Source organism: Onychomys torridus, chromosome X (genome assembly GCF_903995425.1).
Source record: "Onychomys torridus chromosome X, mOncTor1.1, whole genome shotgun sequence".
Classification (NCBI taxonomy): Eukaryota; Metazoa; Chordata; class Mammalia; order Rodentia; family Cricetidae; genus Onychomys; species Onychomys torridus.
The window spans coordinates 131,966,528-131,982,736 of record NC_050466.1 but is presented as its reverse complement, the minus strand read 5'-3'; the positions used below and the strand labels follow the sequence as shown (position 1 = coordinate 131,982,736).

The following is a 16,209-nucleotide window of genomic DNA, read 5'->3' as shown; positions in this document are numbered from 1 at the left end:
GAATTGCAGGTGTGTACCACCATACCCAGGCCCTCCTGCACTATTTTCAGGTGACAGTTTTGAAATTTGAATTAATGTTGAGTTCTCTAAAACACTATATATTCTTATCAGTAATTTAGTGTCCACTGTCAGTCACTTTCCCTGTCTTTCTCTTCTTTCCCTGTCCCTCTGTGTGCTTTTTCTGTGTATCTGCTCTGTGGAGGTAAATGTTGCAATACTAACAGTCTCGTTTTCTTATATTAAAAAAAAAAAACTACTAGTAGTTTTCTTAGAAGATACCCACTATGTTGTACATGGAAAGATAGTTGCTTGTTTGCTTTTTGGCATTTGGTACTGAAACTCCCTGCAGACCTGGGGAGAGCTTGTTTCTGCTGTTGCTACACTCTGACTTATCTACACACAGTTCAGTGTAATCTCTAACAACTCCATGCCTTCTCAGTCAGGAATAAGAATCCCAGCCCCCACAAGTCCTAGAATGTGAGGTTTCGCAGTAATGATTTGTGGCCAGCTGTCTTTTATTGTGTTTCTTTTAGCCAAATGTGTCACATGGTAACAGCCCTCACATAGGAGTTCTGTTTCTTGCTTAGAACTGAAGTGGATGCAGGGGTCCTAGGTCAGTTGTTCTCAATAAAGTGCCTTATGGAGATGAACTGCCATGTCCTGTGACCAGGTCTCGAGTCTGAGACAACAGGCCTTGCCACAGGCATTGTGGGACAGGCACACAAAGCAAACCCACAAATGAAGGGTTTCATAATAACAGCCGTCTCAGGCATGCAGGCAGCTTGATGACTCCATGTCTCATGGTGTTGCTCTTCACAGGAAGTGCCTGTTGAGCCAAACAGGGAGGCAGAGGACTCTGGTGGGCACAAAGAAGCACTTCAGTGTACACTGCAGGCTGAGGAGGGATGCTCTGCTCCAAGGTGGGTAAATTGTGGATTTGGGGTTGCTGGAAAGTTGTGTTGTGGGTGAACATATTTATGGGAGGTGAATGCTAGATTAATAGGACAAATCTGAGTTTTGACAAGTGAGTGTGATTTTCACCATCACTGAAATCTTAGAGTTAGAAGGAGAGAGAGCCTGTGAATTCTGCAGCCCTGCCCAGAGAAGCAGTGCAGTAATGGCCTTTAGTGATCTTAAAATGACTGTTTTGTTTTTCTTATAGTGAAATGCTTTATGTAGACAAAATAAATGTCCAGTTTAACATCCTTAAACGAAGTATTTAACTGAAGAGATACTTTTACTATCTGGCACACAGTTGGATTTGTAGACTATAGTCTCAGAATTGTCAGAAAGGATTAAATTGGGTTTATTTAATGAATTAACTTGAAGCTTTAAAATGGAAGTCACTTGACTCCCGAAAGAAAGAGAGAGAGAGACAGAGACAGAGACAGAGAGACAGAGAGGCGCAAGATCTGTGCTCTTACTGTGTTGCCTGCAACAATCAATTCCAGATTGTTGTGTAGGGGGGAGCATGTAACTATTAAGCTGTGCAGAGGATGGATTCAATTAGATGTGTATACAGTGTAATCTTGCCCTTCCTGAGGAAGGGGAAAGTGAAGAGTGTGTATCTGCAGATGTAGTACAATCCTGCGTTACGAGGGCCAGTGGAAGGATGGAAATCAGCATGCACCAGTTTTTCTTGAGTGAAGGTTTTCCTAATGTCTCATACATCATATGTGGCTAGCATAATATGCAAATGAAACACTGACGTCAAAACTCAGGGTTCCATTGCAGAAATTTAGATGTTTGCTTTCAAAAACTTTATGTAATGGTGTCTTGTTTCACATGTTTTTACACTAACTGTTGTTATCCCTATTCAGAAGTGTCACATGTTTATGTGGCTTTAAGGTGACCAGATTGACTGTGTGCCTACCTCAGAAATCCCTGCAATTACTTAACAGTCTGCATAGCTAAACTGATGCACCCATGGGTAAGAAAGGCTGCTGAATAATCCGCCTACAGAATTTAGCAGTGTCTGAAGAGGACAATTAGAGCTTTATTCCTGGGTTCTGAGTCAGTCACGTGCTGAGCACCAGCTGTGCAGGGTAGGGGGTGCAACAAGATGCTATGTATAGAGAATGTCACCATGGACAGCTATAATATGCATGTGGTGTATGTGCACATGTGATTATGTGTGTCAACGTCTCTGTCAGAGCTCACAGGAATAGGGAAAAGGGAGGAGGGGCCCTCTGCTTTATTTATCATGGCTGCGTCTTTCAGCTGACTGCTTAACTACTCTGAAGAAATTAGTTCCAGAAGCAGTCTGCTTTTGAGTTATAAACCCAGCAATTTTCAGAATTGCATTGTGTGTGTGTGTGTGTGTGTGTGTGTGTGTGTGTGTGTGTGTGTGTGTGGTGTGTGTTTTGAAGAATGGCAAGGCCATTGAAACTTTGGAATTTATAAGTTTCTGGAGGATCAACAAGAAATAATATGCTTGAGAAATTAAAGACTAGTAAAAATAATACAGTCTATAATGCAAAGGTATAAAGATACCTAGTGTCCTTACACAGGTTTAAAGTAACAAAAACATGTCTCTATGAGAAATTAATTGTTAATCTGCTATTTGATACTTGGAAATAAAGTGTTTTATTGCATTCTGTTGTGATAACACAAAAATGTTGTCATAGGAATTATTATTTGCTGGTTGTTCACCAAAATCAAATAGAAGTAACTTATTTTTTAAATTTTAAATTTTTCTTACTTTTTGAGATATGGTGTCACTTCCCACCCAGAAACTCAGTGTGTAGCACCAGTTGGCATCAAACCTCTGCTGATCCTCCTACCTAATACTTTCTGGGATAACAGGGGTGAGATAATCACATCCTGCTAGTAATATCTTTTTTGTGTATGTGTGAAGTATAAGATCCTGTAGGACATTACCATGTAGTAGGGAAACAATTACAAGTATTTGTAGTTGAAAGGAAAGTACATAATTGTAAATCTTTTTTTAATTATGTGGGAGCTGAACATTGTGGCATATGTCTATAATCCCAGCACTCAGGAGGCTAAGGAGGGAGCTCATAAATTCAAGACCACCCCTAGGATATAGCGCAATACCTTATCTCAGAATAAAGAAACAAACAAACATAAAGGTACATGGAACATCAGAAACCATTGGAGTCTGCTGGATTAAGAGGGAAATACATGGTAGCTGGGTAGCCTGACCACAGGTTAACAGATACAGTGACATTTTCTCCCCTCCATCACATCTGGTCCTGAGCAGCCCATCTCATTTGTTCCCTCCTGCCTTCCCTCTTCTGAAGATATTTTCCTAGAGGTTCCAACTGCTCTCAGAGATTTCATGCTGAATCCTCAAGCTTATTAGAACCAGTAGGATCTGTTTCTTGCAAATGCATTCCATGACTGATTTGGGAGTCCCATAAATGCTCAATATCTGATTTCTCAATGGTTATCATTAAAAAATGGTCTCACAGAGGCTGGTGAGATGATTCAGCTGGTAAGGCTCCTGCCACCATGCCTGCAGACCTGAGTTTCATCCTTGGAATACATATAGTGAAAGGAGAGAACAAACTCCCATAACTTGTCCTCTGAGTGTGTGTGTGTGTGTGTGTGTGTGTGTGTGTGTGTGTGTGTACAAATAGAAATGAAATAGAGACTTTTTTTAATGTCCTATATCCTAGATAGCTTAAGTAGTAAGCATTAATCCCTTTCCAGGCTTGGAGGCTGAAAGATCTAGCAAGATCAAAGGAAGGACTGATTCCTTCCTCCCAATGCCTTTCTCCTTAACTTGTAGGTAGATGCCCATCTCCTCACTGTGTCCTCATTTACTTGCATTATGTGCCTGTTTCCTAATTTCCAGTTCTTACAAGGACACCAGACAGATAAATTTTGAGTCATCCTAGTGACCTCATTTCTTCTTAACCACCACTTTAAATGTCTTGTTTGGCTACATAGTTATATTCTGAGATACTGAAGATAGGGCTTAAACACATTAATCTCAGAGGAGGTCTCAATTCAGTTTCTAATACTAGGAAAGATGCCCTGCTTTTTCTATATACCTTTATACTAGTGGGTTCTGTTCCCATGTCAGCTTTCTCTCATGCACAAGTGATGGGAAAGCACTGACAATGAAGAGTAAGAAAGGAGTCTTATGTGTGGTTATTGGGGTGAGGATAGGGCTTCAGAGCACTATATAACTGTATAAACCTCAGGTGTAATTGGCTTCCTGAAATTCCTAAAATGCTTAAATTGCTAAATATTGCTAATTCTACCTATTTGCTAATCTCTCTATTTTCCCTTTTCATGCTACTTTTCTAAATTAGCCAATCAATAGACAGTAAGGTTGGAACCTCCGCCAGTGAGGAACAAGCAACCTCCCTGTTGTGTTAGCGATAAAAGACAGAGGTCATCTAGACCATGTGTGCTGCTATTCACTAGCTTTATCCTGGGGCATAACATGCCCTTTTTGCAAAAAGAAATTGCCATGCTGAGTTACTTTCGCTTTGTTCATATGTTCCTTTTTGTGACACCAAAATTAGTCTTTCCTAACACCCAAAGTAGATGCCCATTATACTGTGAACAGTGATGTCCCCTGCAGATTGGGATATTGGGGGGCAGGAATGAAGACTTTTGGATTCAATATCATGGATGTATTTCCACACCATTGTCATGTTATCTGGACTCACTCCCCCTCCTCATTCCTGCTGGACAGTTCAGAAGAACAGGATTTTAATTTTTTTACTGCTGTTTATCATACATAATTCCTACATAGATTATGTGCCAAATAAGTGGTTGGTGGATAAGTGGACTAGTGAATAGATAGATGGGTGAAGAAACAGACAAATAAACCAATCCTTGGGTAGATGAATGTAAAGATGGGTAGGTGAATGGATGGGTACTTGGATGGATGAGTGAGCAGATAGATAGACGAATGAATGAGTTGATTATGGATGGGTATGGCATTATTATATAGTCTAGGGCTTTTTAATCAGGTTCATTTTCTCCTCTGGTTAAATAAGTAAAAGGCAAGAAAAATCTTGAACATTATAGGTAGTAGTGGAGAAATCTTCACCACCACAAATAAGCACAGACAGAATCAGCAGTTGAAATGCATTTATTGGGGGTGAGGAAATATATGTGTGTGTGTGTGTGTGTGTGTGTGTGTGTGTGTGTGTGTGTGTGTGTGTGTGTACACATACATATACACAACAGACACATAGAGAAAACAACCCTCTCTAAAGCCTACCTAGTTGGAATTCAGGAAACCCAAAATCCAGTCTGTTCTCAATGGCTGAGTATTTTTAAAGTCTTTGAAGAATTTTCTTCCCCTGATTTAGGATTGGTCAGTTTGAATAAAGGTAGGATGGATGATTGGCCTATAACTGTTGTGTAACATGTCTTTATCCTGCCTGAACTTGTTGAGCCAGTCCATCAGCAGGAGAAAAAGCCCACAAGGCCTTAAGCTGTCAGGCTTTTGTCTCAGGTCAGGTGAGGAAGAAGCAAGCTATCTTGGAAGCTCACCGTCTTTAGCACCTAGCCATGGCATCTCTCCCTATATGACGGCCTGCCAGAGAATTTGTCTAACCCAGTCTCTCCATTAGATAAGTGGTTGTTTGGATGGATAAATGAGTAGATAGGTGGATGGAAAATTGAGTGGATGGATGGATGAATGGATAGATGGGTGGATAAATGAGGGCTCTATAGTAGGATGGATAGATAGATGAACAGTTGTGTGCGTGGATGATAGATGGATGAATGAGTAGACAAACAGATGGAAGATAGATGGGTAGATGGGTGATTTGGTTGGTGGATGAGTAGATAGTTTTCTGATCAACCTTCCTTGAGTCCTTGATCAACATTCCATGGTAGTACATGCTCTGTGTTGCAATTTTGCTAAAGATTTTAGTTAAATGCTAGTAAGTCAAGTGGGCTTTACTGTCTGCACTTGATCCAGAGATAAGAAGACATAACTATCTCAGAAGAAATCATGAAACTGACTTGTTTTCCACAATCATACTTTAAACCCTGTAAGAAAATTAATGTATACTACTTTTGATTGTTGCTTCTCACATTTGAGCTTCTTCTATAAAGATATTATGTCCTGGGACACTCTAGGAATTGGGGCTGAGAGGAGATATGGGGTTGACTACCACAACTGGGCTGCCACTGACCTCAAGATTGTATTTTATTGGGATGAGGGGAAGGAAAGCACAAGAGTGTGTTCTTACTCCCAGTAGAGCTACAAAACTGAATGCTTGTGGAGGAGACTGTGTTAGAGAAATCTTGCTCTAATATAAAGTACATTAACCAGCAAAACAAATCCAGTAGACACCACTTGGGTGTTTTCTCTGAGAGAAAACTTGGTATGTAGAAACTATAGTGAAGACCAATTTCCTCTTTAGAAAACCAGCTTCTGCCAAGTGGATTTCGGAAGGAAGAGAGATTGATTACCAGAGAGCTCTACCCTATGTTCATGGCTTTAGGGCAGATGTTAATTGTCTCTGGCCTTCAATTAGCTGTCCAGCAATTGCAGCCTGCCTTTCTAAAGGACTATGTTAGATAATTATGCATCCAGTGCTGGGTGGGTCAGGCTAAGCAAGGTGAAACTTGAGCTTGGAAGTAGAAGGATTGGGAGTGGGAAGTGGACAGTGATGTGGGCAGAGCTTTCTATTTCACAAGGCCAGGTAGAGTCCTGAACCGAAGCATTCTTTCTGTATATACAAACACAGGACCATTATCCTAGAAATGAAAAATAGCTGCTGCCAGAAAAAGACAGAGGCACAAGACTGGTTGGTTGGTTGGTTGGTTGGTTGGTTGGTTGGTTGGTTTGTTGGTTGGTTGATTTTTTTGTTTGTTTGTTTGTTTGTTTTTGAGACAGAGTCTCTCCATATAGCCTTGGCCGTCCTGGAACTCATTATGCAGACCAGGCTGGACTGAAACTCACCAAAATCTGCCTGCCTCTGCCTTCTGAGTGCTGGGATTAATAGCATGCCCACATTGAGGCAGAATTTGTTTTTATGCCTATTATTATTTTCTCTTCTTATTGCTGTGACAAAATACTTGACAAAGCAACTTAAAGAAGGGTGTATTTTGGCTCATAGTTAGAGGGTACTGTCCTCCATAGTGGTGAAGTCATGACAGCAATAGTGTGAGGCAACTGCTCACTTTGAATCCATAATCAGGCATCAGGAGAAATGAATGCTGATGCTTAGCTTACTTTCTCCTTTTATTCAGTCCATGGGATGGTGCTGCCTATACATGGTGTGGGTCTTCTCACCTCAATTAACCTAGTCTAGAAACACCCTTATAGACATGCGCAAAGAACTGTTTCTGAGGTGATTCTAGATCCTGTCAAGTTGACAATCATTGATAACTATCACAATGTCTTCATTTGCAATATGGATCACACTGGTTTTGAACTTGAGGCAATCATCCTGCCCGAGCCTCCCAAGTACTGGGATTACATACTTGAGTCACCATACTTGGCTGCCTTCTGATTTCTCCCCCATCTGTGCTGCTTCATTGTTGTGTTCCGATCCAGGACACAGACAGAACAGAGGTGATACAGGAACCCATTGGAAATGTTGTACGGGTCCAAGTCAGCATTAAGTTAGCAATACTCATTAGCAGAGTCACTAGCAGCACCATCATGGGCTCCCTTGCAATTATCTTTTCCTTGTCATAGCTTCTTCAGTTTAGTATTGACTTGAGACACTTTCTTGTTTGATTCTAGAACCATATTGTGAAATGCCAGGTCTTTGATCACTGTTTCTTCTAAAGGCCCTCCTGTGGCACCCTGTTTTGTACCTGTGTCTTGACTTTCCTATTGTTAATGTGTGAAGTCAAACTCCTTCCTTAAAGGTATAGAATTACCCTGTGTTAGAGTTTTAAGCATACTCCATCTCTCAATTGTGAATATTGGCTCTGTGGTTCCAATCTGCAGAACAAACAGCATATAGGAGTACATTGAACATTCTTGACTGTGGTAATAATGTGAGCACAGGTTCTCATAGAGCATACCTTATAAAACTAGGGAACAATTGAATGTTGTCTCAGAAAATAGCAAGGTAAAGGGCAAATGAGCTACCCAGCTGGTTGCCAGCAAGGATCCTGGATCAATTACCACGTTTTTCATTCTACATTTTCCTACTGCAGGCTTCTTTTCAGAGCACTGAAAAGTAGGCTCTAGATGCAGGCAGCCTCTTTTGAGTATAGGCAAGAAAACTTGACTGAGTTTTTCCTTTGCTACTTTCTCTTTATGCTAGCACCTGTATATTGGAGCTATGAAACCATTGGATCTATGTCTGATCTTTGGGAAAGCAAAGGCCCGTTGAGTTTTAACCATCTAGTAAGACAGCTACAGGAATTGAAATGCCTGACTTCCCTTGAATAGGCTTCATAGGTACATACCTTGGGGGACCATCTTGACTGTTATTTGTTTGTGAGTTTACCTTAAATCCCGGCTTCTTAAACTGTGGGTCACAACCTCGGGTTATGTCACCTAACTGAATGTGAGTGAGTCACAAAAAGCTTGATAAGAATAAAAGATTTCTGAACATACAAGAACCAAAAGTATTAAAACTCAAGTAATGAATCTGAAGTGTTTCTGGCAGTGCTCACCCATGTTGTATGTAGCTCATGACTTCGCTGCAGCCTTGGTTCTAAACACAAAATAAAGTATACTTTTCATTGCACATGCTACCACAGTATGCATTGCCAGCAGGCTTTGCCTGAAATACCTTGATTCAGATTTAAGAATACCATGTGTTATAAATTTCCAGGTTTTTTTTTCTTGTTATTAGCAGCTGTTGTTTCTTGTTGATAGCTCCCTGTTTGTAGCTTTCCTTGACAGGTATCCCACAGCTCTGGCATCTCCAACATCTTGGGGTCTCCAAGACAATTCAGGCTTCACTTTAACAGCTCATACTGTGATCTCTCTAGGCCTCCCATCAGGGACACCCCTGCCACATGCAGCTTTCTTTAGTCATGGAGAGAGATTCCATAATCCCTTTCTTCTATCCTTAACTCTAAAGCCAGAACCACATGGATGAAGCTGCCAACCAAATTCTGCTGCTTGCTGGGGCTGGAACATGGCCCCATTCCACTTCCTGGTGCCCTTTTTTCTCCTCAAACTGTACATTTTGTATTTTTATTTGCCCAGCTTGCTCCTTTTCATTATAGATCTTCATAAGAGTGAACACTAGTAACCACATGACATAGTCTATACTAAGCTGTTTTGAATTTTCCTCTGCCAATGGAATTAATCCAAAACTCTGCACTTTAGTCTCAGGGAAACTGTTTGGACAAGGGCAAAAAGCAGCCACATTCTTCACCAAAATATCACAAGGACAAGCTCTAGACCACTTATTAACATTCTCCTCTGAAACCTCTTGAACCAGGCTCCCACAGTTCAGATCATCCTCAGCACCACAGTCTTCTGTGTTCTTACTAGGATGGCCCATTAAGCCCCAATTAAAGTGTTCAACTGCTTTCCTAATCCACAACCCTAAAGTCCACATTCCCCCAGACAAAAGCACAGTCAGGCCTATCACAGCAATACCCCAGTCTCTGGTTCAGTCTTAGGGTTTCTATTGCTGTGAAGAGACATCATGACCACAGCAACTCTTACACAGAAAACATTTAATTGAGGTGGCATACAGTTCAGAGGTTTAGTCCATTATCCTCATGGCGGGAAGCATGGCCACATGCAGGCAGACATGGTCCTGGAGAGGAGCTGAGAGTTCTACTTCTGGATCCACAGGTAGCAGAAAGAGAATGCCACACTGGGCATGACTTGAGCATCTGAGACCTCAAAGCCTGACCCCAGTGGCACACCTCCTCCAAAAGACCAGACCTCCTAATAGTGCCACTCCCTATAGGTTTATGGGGGGGGGGGCATTTTTATTCAAACCACCACAGAGTTTCTTTTTCTTGTTTTTGGCAGTGCTGGAGATCTCTTGACCAAGCTGGGCAAATGCTCTACCCATAAGTTATATCCTTTGCCTATTCCTTTTTTATTTCTAGAATTTTTAAGGGTACAGGTGTTTTATGTTGATTAAAAAGAAATTTAGATCTTAGTGTGTAGAACATAACTAAAACCCAGCACTTGAGAGATGAAGGCAAGAAGGTAATGAGTTCAAAGCTAGCCTGGGGGGGGGGGGGGCGGGTAGAGTGAGACTCTATTCCAAAAAATAAATGCAGATGTATTTACAGTTTGTCAAGATGACTTTAAAAATCTTAACACTGTTAATACTGCACAGTCTGTAAAAGGGTTTGAACATCTTATAAATCCTGGTAATTATGCCTTACTTGAAGAGGTGTGGGTATATGGAAACCCAGATTATAAACCTCTATATCCTAAGTGCTTTCTCTTTAGAAATAATTCACAATGGGTCTCCTTTAAAAATTCCTTTGTTTCTTTTTTTAAATAGCCTACCAATTCTGATTTGTGTTGCCTATATATCTGTCTTAAGAGTTTCTATTGCTGCAACAAAACACCATGACCAAAAAACAAGTTGGGGAGGAAAGGGTTTATTCAGCTTACACTTCCAAACTTGTTGTTGATAACTGAATCAGCACAGGAATTCAAACAGGGCAGAAACCTGGAAGCAGGAACTAATGTAGAGGCCATGGAGTGGAGCTGCTTACTGGCTTGCTTCCTATGGCTTGCTCAGCCTGCTTTCTTAAAGAAGTCAGGACAACCAGCCCAGTGATTGCATCAACCACAATGGGCTGGGCCCTCCTCCATCAATCATTAATTAAGAAAATGCCTTACAACTGAATCTCGTGGAGGCAATTTCTTCAACTGAGTCTCCTTCCTCGCTGTTGACTCTAGCTTATGTCAAGTTGACACACAAAACCAGCCAGGTCAACATTCATGGATGTGAGGCTGTCCATTGGCATGAAGTTGGAAGGGTGGAATGGAGTGGAAGTAGATCTGGGAGAAGTTAAGAGTAGGGAAATGGGAGGTGAGTATGATCAAAATACATTGTGGGCATAAGAAGTTCTCAAAAAATAATAAAAATATTCTATTTTTTAAATGTAGTTTTAAAAAATGTAGTTTAAAAAATGTAGTTTAAAATGTTAACAATTAGACCTGGGAGATACCTCAGTATGTAAAGGCACTTACTGCTGCCAAGCTTGGTGATTCAGTTTGACTCCCAGGATCTACACAGTGAAAGGAAAGAAGCAGCTCCTACACATTTTCCTCTGACCACCACACTGCTTTGGTATGTATGCACACACACACACACACACACACACACACACATACACACACACACACACAAATGTAATTTAAAAGGAATTGTCGGCTAAAATGGGGGTAGGGAACACAATAAAGTGGCCACAAATTTTTCCTCAATTTTTTTCTTCCTAACACAGGAAATAATATTGTTTATGGTATAAAAAAAATTACCCAAGAGTCTAGAATTCTTTTAAAATCCCTTTTAGATTGTTTAAAATTAACAGTAAAAGGTAGCTTGTACAATGATGCTAGTTTAAGAACATTACTTCCACTCATTTATCTCAGCCATCAAACCTGTCTTCCTACATAATATTTACAGCTGTGATGTTTATCTAATACTAACAGTTCACACAGCTGTAAATGAGAGGGAGGAATATGAATATATGTTGCAAAAGCATAGCCCCACATACAAATCTTGGTCCCATAGAAAGGACCAGGGCCACCTTGAAGACTAGTTAGGGAATATCAAAGGTGGGACAGTCTGGAAGAGATTGGAAATGAAGGACAAGATCAAACACACAAATAAGCCCAGAAACCACAATGAGGTGTTTACTTAGGGAGTCATTTATTTATATATAGGCCTCTTAAGCCTATAGTGAACAAAGCTGGAACACTTGAAGCAACAAAATAAAGTAGTGGTAGATATCTGTCAAAATATAGAATAAATTCATAGTATTTATAAAAATGAATAAATAAATTAATACATGGGCAATAGACAAGTCTATCATGCAGACAAAATCCAGGTACACTCTGCTATTATGATTTTGATCTAATGCGTTCCAAAAAGTCCCTGTGCTAAAGGCTCGGTAGCAAACTGATGGCTTTTGAGAAGTGACTGGATCATGAAAGCTCTGACCAATTGAATGGAGTGCTGGGAGGTGGTAGAACTTTTTGGAGCTGAGGTGTGAATGGAGGAAGTGGGTTACCTGAGTGTGCCCTTGGCTATTTTATTCTAAGCCCCCATCCTCCTTTCTGCTTCCTCAATGCTATGTAGTGATATCACTGTGTTTACTAGAGATGCTGTGATTTTTTTTTTAACCTCATTCAGGTAGTTAACCACTGTGATGCCTTGCCTCACTCAGGCTCAATGCAATGAAATCAGGTAATCTTGGATTGAATATTTGAAACCATGAAACAAAATAAACCCTTCATCCTTTAAGTTGTTTTTCTCAGATATTTTGTTGCAGAAATGGGAAAGTTGAGTATGACTACCCTTAAGGAGGTAGAGCATAACTGTGGGCTGCCTTTGATGGTAACATCCTACAGAAGAATGTAGGCTGAAGGGAATGGAGAAAGCTTACATTCACCATTCACATTCATCAGATGCACCATGTGATTGGATTGATGCTATAGAGATAAGACATAATAGCAATATGTACCCTTTGTGTGATGATGACAAATGGTACTCCACCGGTGTAGTCTGTATCCTAAATTCATAGACCCAATCTAATTATTAAATGGGAAAATCAAATGAGGAACATGTTACAGATGCCTGAAAAATTCTCCTCAGAAGTGCCGAGAATACCAAAGCAAAGGGAAGTCTAATTATCTATCTATCCTACTCTATTCAGGTTGCTGGAACCAAATATTTTAGACTAGATGATAAAACTGCTCACCTCCTAGCATCCAAGAAGCTGAAAGGGAAGGGGTGGTCTTAGGACAGATAGCTCCTTCAAGGATACACACCCCAGTGACCTACTTCTAGTCACACACTGACTCCTAAGGGTTCTACTACCAGGTATTTCTGTTGTTTGAAATATGGTCTCACTATGTAGGCCTGTCTGGCCTGGAGCTCACTGTGTAGACCATGCTGGCCTGACTCACAGAGATCCTCCTGGGTGCCACAATGAAAGGTGTGTACCACCATGCCTGATACTACCAGGTGTTTCTAACCATTCTGGAGGCTGAAGTCCCAGGTTAAGACACTAGCAGATTTAGTGTCTGCTGAGGTCTCTTTTTTCCGCCCAAAGATGAACATTTTTTCTCTGTGCCCCCACACAAAGACACTCATCCCTTAGTGAAATATCCACTCTGTTTATCCCCCAAATACTCTATCTCCTAGTTCTTATAAGGTTAAGGTCAGTTGGTTAGTTGGTTTTTGAGAAAGGGCTTAACTGTAGCTCAGCTTATCTATGAACCCATTATCTTCCTGCTTCACACTCTGCTATGTAACACTGTTCCTTGAGAGTTGTGAACAGTCTACTCATCCCAGATAGGGATACAGACCAAAGTACGGCTAGCGCCAAAGTCCAACTTGGTGAACCAGTGAGTTTTTTAGGAGTTACAGGAATATGGATGAGAAGTTATTTATAGGAGCAGAAAGGACTCAAAAACAGCTGCATCACCAAAGCCCACCCCAGCATGAGTAACCGCTCATAAAAGCTGGAAATTGGGAGCACAGTTGGAAAGTGTCCTTGCAAGCTAGTTCTGTTAGTATAAGCCTCTTCTAGGAAGCTCAATTTGTCTGAGTTTTTTAGGCATCTGGACTGCTTTCTGCTTTTTCCGGGTGGCTGGGCTTGCCTGAGTCTTCTCAGCAATCTTGACTGCTTATCTACTTATCTAGTCTTGGGGAGGGAAGAGCCCATGAGTGTGCTCAGTTCCTGGGACTTTCTGAAGCTAATGATTTTTTTTTTTTTTTTTGGTTTTTCAAGACAGGGTTTCTCTGTGTAGCTTTGCACCTTTCCTGGATCTCGCTCTGTAGCCCAGGCTGGCCTCGAACTCACAGAGCTCAGCCTGGCTCTGCCTCCCGAGTGCTGGGATTAAAGGCATGTGCCACCACCGCCTGGTGAGAGTTTTTTACATCCTGTTTTAACAAGCTTCCCTACAGGATGGAGTGTTTTACTTCTCCTTAGGACATCTTGTTTTGCCTCCGTTTTTCCATTCTGTGTCTTAAAGAGTTTCCCTCCAAGATAAAAGTTTTTATCTAATAAACTGCTACACAACATCTTCATCCTGAATTCTGAGATTATAGGAATTTATCTCCATGTCTGACATGGTTGTGCTTTTAACATATACATTTGATGGGAGGGACAAGCTTTCAGTTTTGTAGTAGTCACGATGAAAGAGACTTAAGAAAATGTAACCACTAAATATAGTGTGGTACTTGGCTGGGATCCTAGGCCAGGAAAGGAACAATAAATAATATATAAAAATTAATAAGATATAAATTAATTTATAAAAGTATAAATTAAAAATATAATATTAAAATGATATGTGACCTTTAGTTAATATTAATGTACTAATGTTGAAATGCCTTGTTAGTGCAGTAGGTAGTACATCAGACTCAAATGTACCCATATTGATTCATTAGCTGGGGTAAATTGTACTAGACTGTTTTCCATCACTATAACAAAATATGAGATGAGCAACTTATAAAGGAAAAAAGTTGTTTTGGCTTATGGTTTTAGTTTGCAGTTGGTTACATTGCTTTTAGGCCTGTGATGAAGCACCACATCATGGAAGGGACACTTGGTAGAAGAAACCATTTATCTCTTGGTAACAGAGAAACAGAGGGGGAGGGAGGAGGGAGGAAGGGAAAACTGATAAACTACAGTCCCCTTCAAGTATATAGTCTTAGTGACCTAACTTCCTCCCTCTTGGCCCTACCAATGGAAGGTTCTTCGATTTCACAGTAGTGGCCTTCAGGGGACCAAACCTTTATTCATAGGACTATGAGAGATACTTTAAAATTCAACTGATAGTACACTATACCATACAAATCTCAGGCTTAATAATAGAGGGAACTGGAAACTCCTTCCTTTTATTTAAATTTTCTATAATTAAATTTTTTTCTTTTAAAAATGAAGTGTTTGTGGTTAGGGATATACTCAGTTGGTATAATACTTGCTTATACAGGCCCCCCTTGGAGAGGAAGGTAGGTATGGGGGTGGCAGGAAGGTGACATCGCTGTATATTTGATAAAATACTATATCAACATGAAAAAACACTGGAAAATGTATGGGCTTTGCAATCAAAAATACATGTTCAAATCCTCACTGTGTTTATATCAGGCTACCCAGATTTAGTAACTCCTCATAACCCTTTCTTTCAGACTTAAGTGTTTAGTGGAATCCAGGTCAGAATACCCCAGAGACACCTACACATCAGTGCCCACTGAAGCACTGTTCACAATAGCCAAGTTATTAAATTGGCTTGGGTGTCCCATCAACAGAATAGTAAGAAAAATTGTAGAGTAGGAGGTGAGTGTGTCTGTGTGTGTTTTATTTGGCCACAAAGAAAAATGACATCATGCCATTTGTAGGGAAGTAGATGAAACTGGAGATCATTGTTACAATAAGCTAAATCAGAAAAAACAAACATGTTTTCTCTCATGTAGAATCTAGATTAAACATATACATGTATATGCATATGACATGAAAGTAGTAGAATGGTTAGTATTTGGAAAGAGGGTGGATAAGAAGGAGGCAAAGGAAGGTGTGAGTATGAGCAAACTGATTTAAATGTGTGAAAATACAAGAACGAAACTCATAATGCTGTAAAAGCGAATATATGCTGATAAAAAAAGTAAATGCTTAATGGATATAATAACATATTAGCAGTGTACTACATGGGAGGCTGAATAATAACGTGTTATTTGGTGAAATGAGCAGGAGTCTGAAATAATTACTGTGCATTGAAAAGAGCTTTATGGGAAAGAAGCTGGAAAGAGAAAGCTATGGTAGCTAAGCCCAGGACTCAGAGAATGGGGGCTGTCTAGGTGGGAAGGAGCTGTGAGGGAAGCAATTTCTGTTCAGGACCATGGCACTGAGGTTCGGGGGGGGGGGGGGGGCTGTGCTCAGAGGGGAGGTGGGGCACAGGGTCTTTAAATGCAAGTCATTGTGATGTGATGAATTGGGTGAGTCGGGGTCAGCCTGTTTGCTTTGTCTTCTTGCCTCAGTGCCCTTGCACACAGGAAAAGTTCTGAAATACTTGGTTTGTAAGTTGATGGATTACATTCCTAATGAGTGTGTAATCAGTGTAAGAATATCCACCGACATAAAATA

General features: G+C 40.5%; 1 protein-coding gene across 1 annotated transcript in view; it reads left to right on the top strand.

Annotated features, from left to right (window-relative positions):
• The first annotated feature begins 810 nt into the window (after positions 1-810).
• The window catches only part of Shroom2 (shroom family member 2), a 55,887-nt gene continuing 40,488 nt past the window's right edge, over positions 811-16,209 (top strand). Inside the window, exon 1 of the mRNA XM_036174667.1 lies at positions 811-920. The gene's annotated coding sequence lies outside the window, so the exon portion shown is untranslated. The remainder of the gene's footprint in view (positions 921-16,209) is intronic.